The sequence below is a fragment of the Giraffa tippelskirchi genome, chromosome 7 (genome assembly GCF_054371585.1).
Source record: "Giraffa tippelskirchi isolate mGirTip1 chromosome 7, T2T-mGirTip1v1.2.pri, whole genome shotgun sequence".
Taxonomy (NCBI): domain Eukaryota; kingdom Metazoa; phylum Chordata; class Mammalia; order Artiodactyla; family Giraffidae; genus Giraffa; species Giraffa tippelskirchi.
This window is the reverse complement of record NC_137281.1, coordinates 64,882,287-64,893,436: the sequence shown is the minus strand read 5'-3', so window position 1 is coordinate 64,893,436 and position 11,150 is coordinate 64,882,287.

Below are 11,150 nucleotides of genomic sequence, written 5' to 3'. Positions count from 1 at the left end.
ACTGGCCAGGCCCAGCTCGGAAAACTCCCAGCACGGCTGGCTGACGGTCACTGTCGTTGCAGAGCTTCCCACGTGATGAGGCCGAGGACGGGGACACCCCGTCCACCTCCCGGAGGGAGGGGTCGGAGCACCACCCCCCCGCCCGTGAGGCCCAGTGCAGGCTCCAGGTGAGCGTGCCCACGGAGGCATCAGCCCCACCGGGGGCGAAGCGGAGGCGGGGAAGGCCTGCTGCCGAGACACCGCCCAGGATACACCCGGCGGCCCAGTCTGAGGCTGCCACGGAGCTCAGCACACCCGGCTCCGACCCAGAGTCCCGAGAACCCCGGCCTCTGAGGCAGCAGGAGGACCTGGAGCCCAGCACGCCAGAGCACAGAGGTGAGGACGCTGGGGCTGGTGCATGGGAGTGTGTGGGGAGGGGGTGCTGAGCTACACACGGACGAGTCCCCGAAAGATGCTGCTGGGCCTGCAGCAAGCGCTGGCCTCACACCCCCACCCCCATCTTGCACACTTCAGTCCCAAAAGACATCCGACCCTGGGTATTCTTTGGGAATCTCTTGGAAGCTTTCTGTCCCGGGATACGCACATGCCAAGGCTGGCCTGTGGGCAAACTTTGCTTCTCCCCCAGCTCTAGCACTGGCCTCCAACTGGAACCAGGCTCTACTTCCCAGACCTGTCCCTACAGAGGTGGTGGCTCCAGGTGCAGGACCCAGGGATCCACCGAGGCCAGATGGAGAACCGAGACTTGTCCTCGCAGAGACACCAGGCCAGCTGGGTACTGGCCAGCACACCGGGCAGATCGGATCTCCGTGCCTGCAGGGCCCCCAGCCCCAGGCACTGATGTCCCACCCCCTCAGCCAGAACCTCCACCTCCACGTGCACCTGTACCTGCTCGGGCTTTGGCAGGAGAACCCGAGGCAGAGGAGGAGTCACCGCCTCGGCAGGGAGAGCCTGCCCTGGCTCCCGCGCAACACCCAGACGCCGACGATGACTCACTCGCCCCTGCAGGAAGAACGAGCCCCCGCTCTGGGCAGAGACCCAGAGCCCTTGCCGGAAACACCACGTCCAGGGGAGCGGTCGGCTCTGCAGCCTCCATCCCTGTCTGCTCACCGTGGACGCCGGCAACTCGGTCTGCCCCCAGGGGACATGGAGTTCCTTTCCCCTGAACTGCTTTGCATTTGGTTTGTTTCCACCTTTCTGGTGATGTTTTATTTTGTGTATGGTTTCCTGTATTTCTCTTGGTTAAGTTGGGATTAGTAAACTTTTTCATCATTGTTGCAATTTGGGAACACTGTTGTGTAACTCTGGTGATACTGTGTTACCATCCCACTTTGTAGTTTCAGACCCGTTCGATCTTTATGCCCCACCCCCCAACAAAGCCTGGATTCAAGGCAAGCACGCCCTGTTCATCCCTCCCCCCGATCCTGAACACAATTTCATCTTTTCTTTCTGCATTCCTTCCTATATTCTTGGTGTCCCCAATCAATGACTCTCAGTGAAATGACTGAAGGAGTTTTTTTCGGACTCTCCACCTACTGTAAGACTCCATTGGAGAGTTCTCATTTGTATGTCATTTGAACTAGCCTTTGATAGCTGAAAGGACGGTGTACGTCCTTTCAAGATATCATGTGCCAAACGAAGCCCTTTTGGCAAATGCCATCATTATCTCCAGGCAGGCATTGCTGTTTGAAGGGTGACATCTCAGCCAGAAGGCAGAGGCTGAGCTCCTCTTGTTGCACCAGCTCCCAAAAGAAGCCAAGAAAGGGAGCTGGAACAACAAACCACCCCAACGCCCAGGAAAGCGTTCTTCACGACAGAAGGCTAGAAAATGACCCAACAACCTTGTGGCCCAGAACCCCTCTAAAAAATCACTGTTCCATAAAAAAGAGAAACACATGGGAAGTTCCAAGGAGAGGCAATGCCCATGGCCAGTGTACTTTAGAGACGGCCTGACCGCTCCGGGGAAGACACGCACCGACGGAACCCCTTGGGAAACAGCAGTGATAGTCCTCACCGTCGTAAGGGTTTCCTCTGGGGACAACCTGCCCTGGGCACCACATGAGGGAGCAGACCGGCTTCTCTTCCTCTGCCCCCACACCATTCACTCATGAAGGCAGCTCAGGTGTTCTCATGCCCTGCCTGCCTGCCTGCCTGCCTGGCTCATCCGTGAGCTGTGCCCACCTCCAGGGCAGGACTCCACCTTCTCCTCTCTGTGTACCGTGAATCTGCACACAGTGGGCTTTCAGAACCTTAGGAGACTTGAGCCATTCCCACTGGAGCCAGAACCCTCCCCAGGAAGGAAAACAGCTGTGGAGTCATTTTGGCCCCAGCACTGGTTCCCAAAACCTGGCAGCTCCTACAGCCTCTACGGTGTGAAGAGGGAGGTCCCTTTTGACAGAGCTTTCCGGCTGTCAGATCTAAGCTGTTGTTTCCCTGTCAGCTGTGTCTCTTCCGTTGCAGCCAGGTGGGCCACGCTGCTCCAAAGGAGCTCACAAGCTGAGTTGCAAGGGAGGTATTGAGAGGACAGGGATGGCTACAACGTGCTGCAAACTGAGTGAGGGTCCCCACAATCCTCAGCAAAGGTCTGTGGTGTGCAAGTGGGGAGTAGAGGGCCCCCAAGTTCCAAAGGAAGGGAGGTACTCGGGAGCTGAAGCCCTTGGCTGCTGTGGTAGCAGCTGCAGATGGCAGCTCGTCCACAGTGCACTTCGAATGAGGTCATATGAGCGGGACTCTGGAAATGGCTCCGAAATCCAGAGAAAGGGGTCAGGGTATGTGGGAATCCGGCGGGGGTGGGGGGTGGATGAAGGAAGGTGTCCTTCCCCTCTCCAGTGCAATTTGGTTTGGTGAGTCTCAAAGCTACCAGATGGCACTTCCCAAGTCAGGCCCCCGCAGGAATCAGGGTGGGCTGCGTGCCTCGGCCCCTGCCACAGGGACAAGCCACACCACTGGCCTCCCTGAGCTCAAATGGCCGGATCTGGGGGTTCTGTCTGGGTGCACACCTCCTTGCTGTGGCCAAGTTCCCCCCTTCTCTGAGCACCAGCTTCATCCTCTCGAAGGAGGACATCGATTGCTACCTTGGCACGTTACTCTCTTCATCCTGTGAAGACTCATTAGGCTTATCCTACAATTACTAGCTGGCCCGAAGAGATATCTCCTGAATCCAGATTAAGCTGGAGTCTCCCAGGCTCATCTGGCATGTCTTCCCTGAAGTCTGCCAAAACCCACACCCTTGCATTTCCAGGGACTCCCCTTAGCCAGCTGGGCAGAAAACCCAGCATGCTTCAAACAAGCTGACAGACAAGCGGGAGAGGACTCACGGGCAGACGGCCTCCCTCAGGTCTCGGGTGGAGCTCTGGGACCACAGCAGCAACGGGCCATCCCAGCCCCTGGGCTCAGCAGCGCCCTCATTCTCAGGCCGGCGGCTCTGCCCTGAGGGGAGCAGGAAGGTCACCAACTGCCGCAGGCGGACCTCAAGCCCCTCCCACTGCTGGAGCCTGACCTCCCCCGGCCCCACCCCTTCCCCTACCCCAGCAGGACGAGAGCTCGTCTTCCCCTGGCTTCCAACGTGAGGCCCGGCCCTGGGCCCCGATTGGGCACTGCCCCAGTCCGGAGCCAATCACAGTGGCCAGGGAGGTGGAACGCACCGATTGGCCAGGGCCAGGTCATGTGACCATGCTCCCCAGGAAACTCAAATATTACCAAGATTCCCTAACAAACCAATGAACAAAATTATCCAGTAAACGCAAACCGTACTTTTTAATGAGGCCAATGTCACAGAAAAAAAAAAAATGCTTCACAATGAACTGCTCAAGGAAGCTACTAAATAAACTTTCAGAAAAGTTAAGTCGTTTTTTTTTTTTTTTTTTTAATAGGGTGACGGAGAGCTATACCTTTCCCATCTATGTGAATTTAGGTTTAAACTAGATTTCCCTTGGCTATTATATAAGACAAAAAACCCCACATCACCCCCTTTCACTCCCCCCACCCCCAAAAAGTGTTTTAGTCTATTGAGTTTTTGTGTCCTCAGTTGTGTCTGATTCACGGCAACTCACAAACTCTACACAGCCAGGCTCTTCCGTCCATGGAATTCAGGGCAATTTTTTTCTGTCACAGTAAATGCCCACCCTGGGTGATCCAAAGGCAAGGGCTCAGAGGCTCCTGAGAGAATAACTCCTTTCAGCTGAGCACAGAGCTGGCTCCTCACTGGGATGCCTGTGGCCTGGGGCTCCCAGAGGGGACAGCAGCACTCGCCCCACCGTGTGGTCACTGCTGCAAGTGCAGGCTGCTCCTCACTCCCCCTTGACAGTGTCCCTGAGGGCAGAACAGTGTGAATCTACTCAAGGTGGAAATGCAAACTCCGATGCAACCAAACTTCCCACAAGGTCTCCAAAACCACTCAGGAACAGGGAATTGGAAACTGCAGGGCATGACATGAATGGAGATGGAGACTTGACACCTTACACCGAGTTCACTTCCAGTTATCCCTAGACAAAGTTCCCATGAAAACTTGTCACAAATCTAGAAGAACAATGAGCAGAAACCGGACACGTGCTTTGAGTCTTCACACACAAAACTAAAAGGCAGTCCACAAAACAACCCAGAGAATACAGTGGACTTTGCAAAATCAAAGATATCTACCGTGGGAAAGACCTCATTACAAAAGCAAAAGACAGGTCATACATCGCGAGACGAATGAGTGGAAACACAAAGCTTCTCAAGGACGTGTCTCCAAACAGACAAAGAACACCAACACAACAAGCCTGTGAAAACTAGGGAAAGGTCTGAAGGGACGCCAGACTGAGGAAGACACACACAGAGTATCCCAGATGATGTCCAGCACTGAGGGCCTGAAGAAACAACAGTCTAGTTGCACTCCCTCAGGCCTGTGTGACCCTGGATGAGGCCTCTGTTTCCCGGTGGCTCTGAGAGATGGACAGGGAGGAAGGGGAAGAGAAATCACTTGCACTTCTAATACTCACAGCAAAGTCTTCCAATGAGAAGGGAATTATCACCCCCACTGACAATGCCATTCACTGAAGTGATACCCACGAGTCCATCTAACCCAGAAGGGAAGGAAGGACCTGTTCTCACAAAACGGCGAGAGATGGAAGAAAGAAGATCAAGCCCACACCAATCACTGGAAAGAGAAGCTGTGCTCAGGGCTTGAAAGAATTCCTATTGGGAAAATGATGTCACAGCCCCACAAGGCAATCCACAGCTTCGATGCTATTCCTCCCAAAATGCCAATGCATGTTCGCACCGAACAAAGAATTGCAAAAGGGGTTACGGAAACAGAAAAGAGCCTAAATTGTCAATACAATCCGACGAAAAAGCCCCGATACGGACGTCCAAGGTTGTGTGAAAGGAAATTAGACGACCAAACTAGGATCCTCAGGAGAGTATCGGAGAAGGCGATGGCGACCCACTCCAGTACTCTTGCCTGGAAAATGCCCTGGACGGAGGAGCCTGGTAGGCTGCAGGCCATGGGGTCGCGCAGAGTCAGACACGACTGAAGTGACTTAGCCGCAGCGGCAGCAGCAGGACAGTATGCTATTGGGAATACAACAACACACACAGATCCAGATCGATGGAATAAAGTTGAGGGTCCAGAAACAAACCCCGGCATCCAAGGTCAACTCATCTCTGACACAGAAGGGGAGAATATCCAAATGGGAACAAGAAAGCCTCTTCAATCAATGTCCATGGGAAAACCAGACAGCTACATCTGAAGAACGCTATTGGTTTTGATCTCACACCACCTCAATATCGGGGAAAAACCTCACCCTAAAGACTGATGTCATGAGATAGCTAGAAAGAAGCGTAGGTCAAAGGCTCCTTAACATCAGAGTCTCCTTGCCATTTGCTGGGCGGAGGTAGAAATGGGTCTCTTCAAGTAAGGGAAAGAGGGAAACCAAGTACACCAATGGGTTTCCATCCAATGGAACCTCTTCACAACAGAGAAGCTAAGCATTCACAAATGCAAAAGATAGGAAACGGAACATGAGAGACTCCTTGCAAGTGGTGTATCTGAGAAGGGGTTCATATGGAAAGAGACGAAGAATGCACAGCACTCAGATTCCAAGAAACACCACCACCACCCTTGACCCTTCCCCCATGACCAACTCCGACCTAAAGCCTTTCTCTCCCTCTAACCTATCCCTAAAACATAACCCTCATCTAATCATATACATGTGCATTCCTAGCATCCATCCATCCACACACGAGAGAGAAAGAGGAAGACACAGACTGAATCGAGAAAGGAAAAGAGAGGGACACAGCCAGAGAGAGACACGGAACCAAAGAGAGGAAAGGAGTCGATGGTCCAGACTTTTCATCAATCTGTCTCGAAGGTAGAAGCAATGACAGCGCCCATCCACCCCAGAAGGGGGAAACGGACGGAAGGTTTGGAGAGGAAAAGACAAGAACGCAGGGAGCCATTAGAAGCTCAGCCACCCGCAGAAGCCGAGCTGGGACACTTGAACAGAATCTCAATGGAAACAGAGGACCAGAAAGTTGGCTACTCTTTTCTATCAGAGAGGGAGACCTTCGAGACTTCCTTTCGGTCCTCCAACTTGCATGCGGGGTCTCCAAACAGTCAGGAGGGGGAGTGCCTTTTCCTGGGTACCACGGCGCATCCAGGCCTCGTTCTGCCCCATTCTGTGCTGTGTCAGCCCTGGATGGAGTCTTTCTTTCTGAAGTCTCAGCGCACAAGCTCCACGTGATATCAGCCCCAGGTGGAAAGGCATGGAGCTGCTCGTAGGCCGACAGACCTAGGAAACAGATGGGAGAATGACCCCCACTCTGCAGATGGAGAGACCGGGGAAACCCTGAGGGGCATATGCTTGTCCAGGGCCACACCACTTATGAGAAGAAGGAGCCTGGTCTGAGAGCAGCGGGGTCCTCGGAGCTCAGGCCCTGGCTGCACCCAGGCCTCCCCAGGGCTGTGGGCTGGGCTGTGTGGCTGTCACTGTGCCTGCACATGGCCTAAGGGGGGTGGTCGAGCAGTCAGAAACCCAGAGATTCCCTTGCGAAGTTTTGGGGAAGGGACCTCAGCACGAACCCCAGGAAATGATGTCACCTGCCGGCAACAGAACCCAACAGAACCCGCAACCCGGGTATCCAGGCCTCCAGAGCGGAGAGGAGCCCCCAGCCAGATCACTTGCTGCCAGGATGTTCTGCTGTTTGCCCCTGCCCAGAGGCCGGGGCCTCAGGAGAGCTCACAGGCAGTGTGCGTGGGCACCCTGTCGACGTTGGCTCAGGGCACCCCCGAGAGGCCTCTGGCCCTTTGCCCGGAGAAACAGAAAGGTAACACGGGGAGCCCCAGGCGGGGCCAGGCCACCTCTCCCATGCCACCCGGAAACACCGGGTCCTTTGCCTGTGTGTGTGGATGCGGGTTTCTCAGGGTGTGTCTCCCTCAAGGAAGCCCAGGCGGATGTGGGGTCAGAAGCCTGCGGACAAGTTGTGTCCACACCCCAGGGGAGAGCAGGCTGGGTGGGATGGGGAGAGTGCGGGCAGCGCCGGCCGCCCAGGCTGACCTCACACCCTCAGGTGGGTCTCTTTCCTCCCGGGTGGGGATCTGAGCAGACACACGTCTCTGACCCTTCTGGGAAGAGAAGTTCGAGCAGGCAGAAGCAGCGGCTCCACTGGCCAGGCCCAGCTCGGAAAACTCAAAGCACGGCTGGCTGACGGTCACTGTCGTTGCAGAGCTTCCCACGTGATGAGGCCGAGGACGGGGACACCCCGTCCACCTCCCGGAGGGAGGGGTCGGAGCACCACCCCCCCGCCCGTGAGGCCCAGTGCAGGCTCCAGGTGAGCGTGCCCACGGAGGCATCAGCCCCACCGGGGGCGAAGCGGAGGCGGGGAAGGCCTGCTGCCGAGACACCGCCCAGGATACACCCGGCGGCCCAGTCTGAGGCTGCCACGGAGCTCAGCACACCCGGCTCCGACCCAGAGTCCCGAGAACCCCGGCCTCTGAGGCAGCAGGAGGACCTGGAGCCCAGCACGCCAGAGCACAGAGGTGAGGACGCTGGGGCTGGTGCACGGGAGTGTGTGGGGAGGGGGTGCTGAGCTACACACGGACGAGTCCCCGAAAGATGCTGCTGGGCCTGCAGCAAGCGCTGGCCTCACACCCCCATCCCCATCTTGCACACTTCAGTCCCAAAAGACATCTGACCCTGGGTATTCTTTGGGAATCTCTTGGAAGCTTTCTGTCCCGGGATACGCACATGCCAAGGCTGGCCTGTGGGCAAACTTTGCTTCTCCCCCAGCTCTAGCACTGGCCTCCAACTGGAACCAGGCTCTACTTCCCAGACCTGTCCCTACAGAGGTGGTGGCTCCAGGTGCAGGACCCAGGGATCCACCGAGGCCAGATGGAGAACCGAGACTTGTCCTCGCAGAGACACCAGGCCAGCTGGGTACTGGCCAGCACACCGGGCAGATCGGATCTCCGTGCCTGCAGGGCCCCCAGCCCCAGGCACTGATGTCCCACCCCCTCAGCCAGAACCTCCACCTCCACGTGCACCTGTACCTGCTCGGGCTTTGGCAGGAGAACCCGAGGCAGAGGAGGAGTCACCGCCTCGGCAGGGAGAGCCTGCCCTGGCTCCCGCGCAACACCCAGACGCCGACGATGACTCACTCGCCCCTGCAGGAAGAACGAGCCCCCGCTCTGGGCAGAGACCCAGAGCCCTTGCCGGAAACACCACGTCCAGGGGAGCGGTCGGCTCTGCAGCCTCCATCCCTGTCTGCTCACCGTGGACGCCGGCAACTCGGTCTGCCCCCAGGGGACATGGAGTTCCTTTCCCCTGAACTGCTTTGCATTTGGTTTGTTTCCACCTTTCTGGTGATGTTTTATTTTGTGTATGGTTTCCTGTATTTCTCTTGGTTAAGTTGGGATTAGTAAACTTTTTCATCATTGTTGCAATTTGGGAACACTGTTGTGTAACTCTGGTGATACTGTGTTACCATCCCACTTTGTAGTTTCAGACCCGTTCGATCTTTATGCCCCACCCCCCAACAAAGCCTGGATTCAAGGCAAGCACGCCCTGTTCATCCCTCCCCCCGATCCTGAACACAATTTCATCTTTTCTTTCTGCATTCCTTCCTATATTCTTGGTGTCCCCAATCAATGACTCTCAGTGAAATGACTGAAGGAGTTTTTTTCGGACTCTCCACCTACTGTAAGACTCCATTGGAGAGTTCTCATTTGTATGTCATTTGAACTAGCCTTTGATAGCTGAAAGGACGGTGTACGTCCTTTCAAGATATCATGTGCCAAACGAAGCCCTTTTGGCAAATGCCATCATTATCTCCAGGCAGGCATTGCTGTTTGAAGGGTGACATCTCAGCCAGAAGGCAGAGGCTGAGCTCCTCTGTTGCACCAGCTCCCAAAAGAAGCCAAGAAAGGGAGCTGGAACAACAAACCACCCCAACGCCCAGGAAAGCGTTCTTCACGACAGAAGGCTAGAAAATGACCCAACAACCTTGTGGCCCAGAACCCCTCTAAAAAATCACTGTTCCATAAAAAAGAGAAACACATGGGAAGTTCCAAGGAGAGGCAATGCCCATGGCCAGTGTACTTTAGAGACGGCCTGACCGCTCCGGGGAAGACACGCACCGACGGAACCCCTTGGGAAACAGCAGTGATAGTCCTCACCGTCGTAAGGGTTTCCTCTGGGGACAACCTGCCCTGGGCACCACATGAGGGAGCAGACCGGCTTCTCTTCCTCTGCCCCCACACCATTCACTCATGAAGGCAGCTCAGGTGTTCTCATGCCCTGCCTGCCTGCCTGCCTGCCTGGCTCATCCGTGAGCTGTGCCCACCTCCAGGGCAGGACTCCACCTTCTCCTCTCTGTGTACCGTGAATCTGCACACAGTGGGCTTTCAGAACCTTAGGAGACTTGAGCCATTCCCACTGGAGCCAGAACCCTCCCCAGGAAGGAAAACAGCTGTGGAGTCATTTTGGCCCCAGCACTGGTTCCCAAACCCTGGCGGCTCCTACAGCCTCTACGGTGTGAAGAGGGAGGTCCCTTTTGACAGAGCTTTCCGGCTGTCAGATCTAAGCTGTTGTTTCCCTGTCAGCTGTGTCTCTTCCGTTGCAGCCAGGTGGGCCACGCTGCTCCAAAGGAGCTCACAAGCTGAGTTGCAAGGGAGGTATTGAGAGGACAGGGATGGCTACAACGTGCTGCAAACTGAGTGAGGGTCCCCACAATCCTCAGCAAAGGTCTGTGGTGTGCAAGTGGGGAGTAGAGGGCCCCCAAGTTCCAAAGGAAGGGAGGTACTCGGGAGCTAAAGCCCTTGGCTGCTGTGGTAGCAGCTGCACATGGCAGCTCGTCCACAGTGCACTTCGAATGAGGTCATATGAGCGGGACTCTGGAAATGGCTCCGAAATCCAGAGAAAGGGGTCAGGGTATGTGGGAATCCGGCGGGGGTGGGGGGTGGATGAAGGAAGGTGTCCTTCCTCTCTCCAGTGCAATTTGGTTTGGTGAGTCTCAAAGCTACCAGATGGCACTTCCCAAGTCAGGCCCCCGCAGGAATCAGGGTGGGCTGCGTGCCTCGGCCCCTGCCACAGGGACAAGCCACACCACTGGCCTCCCTGAGCTCAAATGGCCGGATCTGGGGGTTCTGTCTGGGTGCACACCTCCTTGCTGTGGCCAAGTTCCCCCCTTCTCTGAGCACCAGCTTCATCCTTTCGAAGGAGGACATCGATTGCTACCTTGGCACGTTACTCTCTTCATCCTGTGAAGACTCATTAGGCTTATCCTACAATTACTAGCTGGCCCGAAGAGATATCTCCTGAATCCAGATTAAGCTGGAGTCTCCCAGGCTCATCTGGCATGTCTTCCCTGAAGTCTGCCAAAACCCACACCCTTGCATTTCCAGGGACTCCCCTTAGCCAGCTGGGCAGAAACCCCAGCATGCTTCAAACAAGCTGACAGACAAGCGGGAGAGGACTCACGGGCAGACGGCCTCCCTCAGGTCTCGGGTGGAGCTCTGGGACCACAGCAGCAACGGGCCATCCCAGCCCCTGGGCTCAGCAGCGCCCTCATTCTCAGGCCGGCGGCTCTGCCCTGAGGGGAGCAGGAAGGTCACCAACTGCCGCAGGCGGACCTCAAGCCCCTCCCACTGCTGGAGCCTGACCTCCCCCGGCCCCACC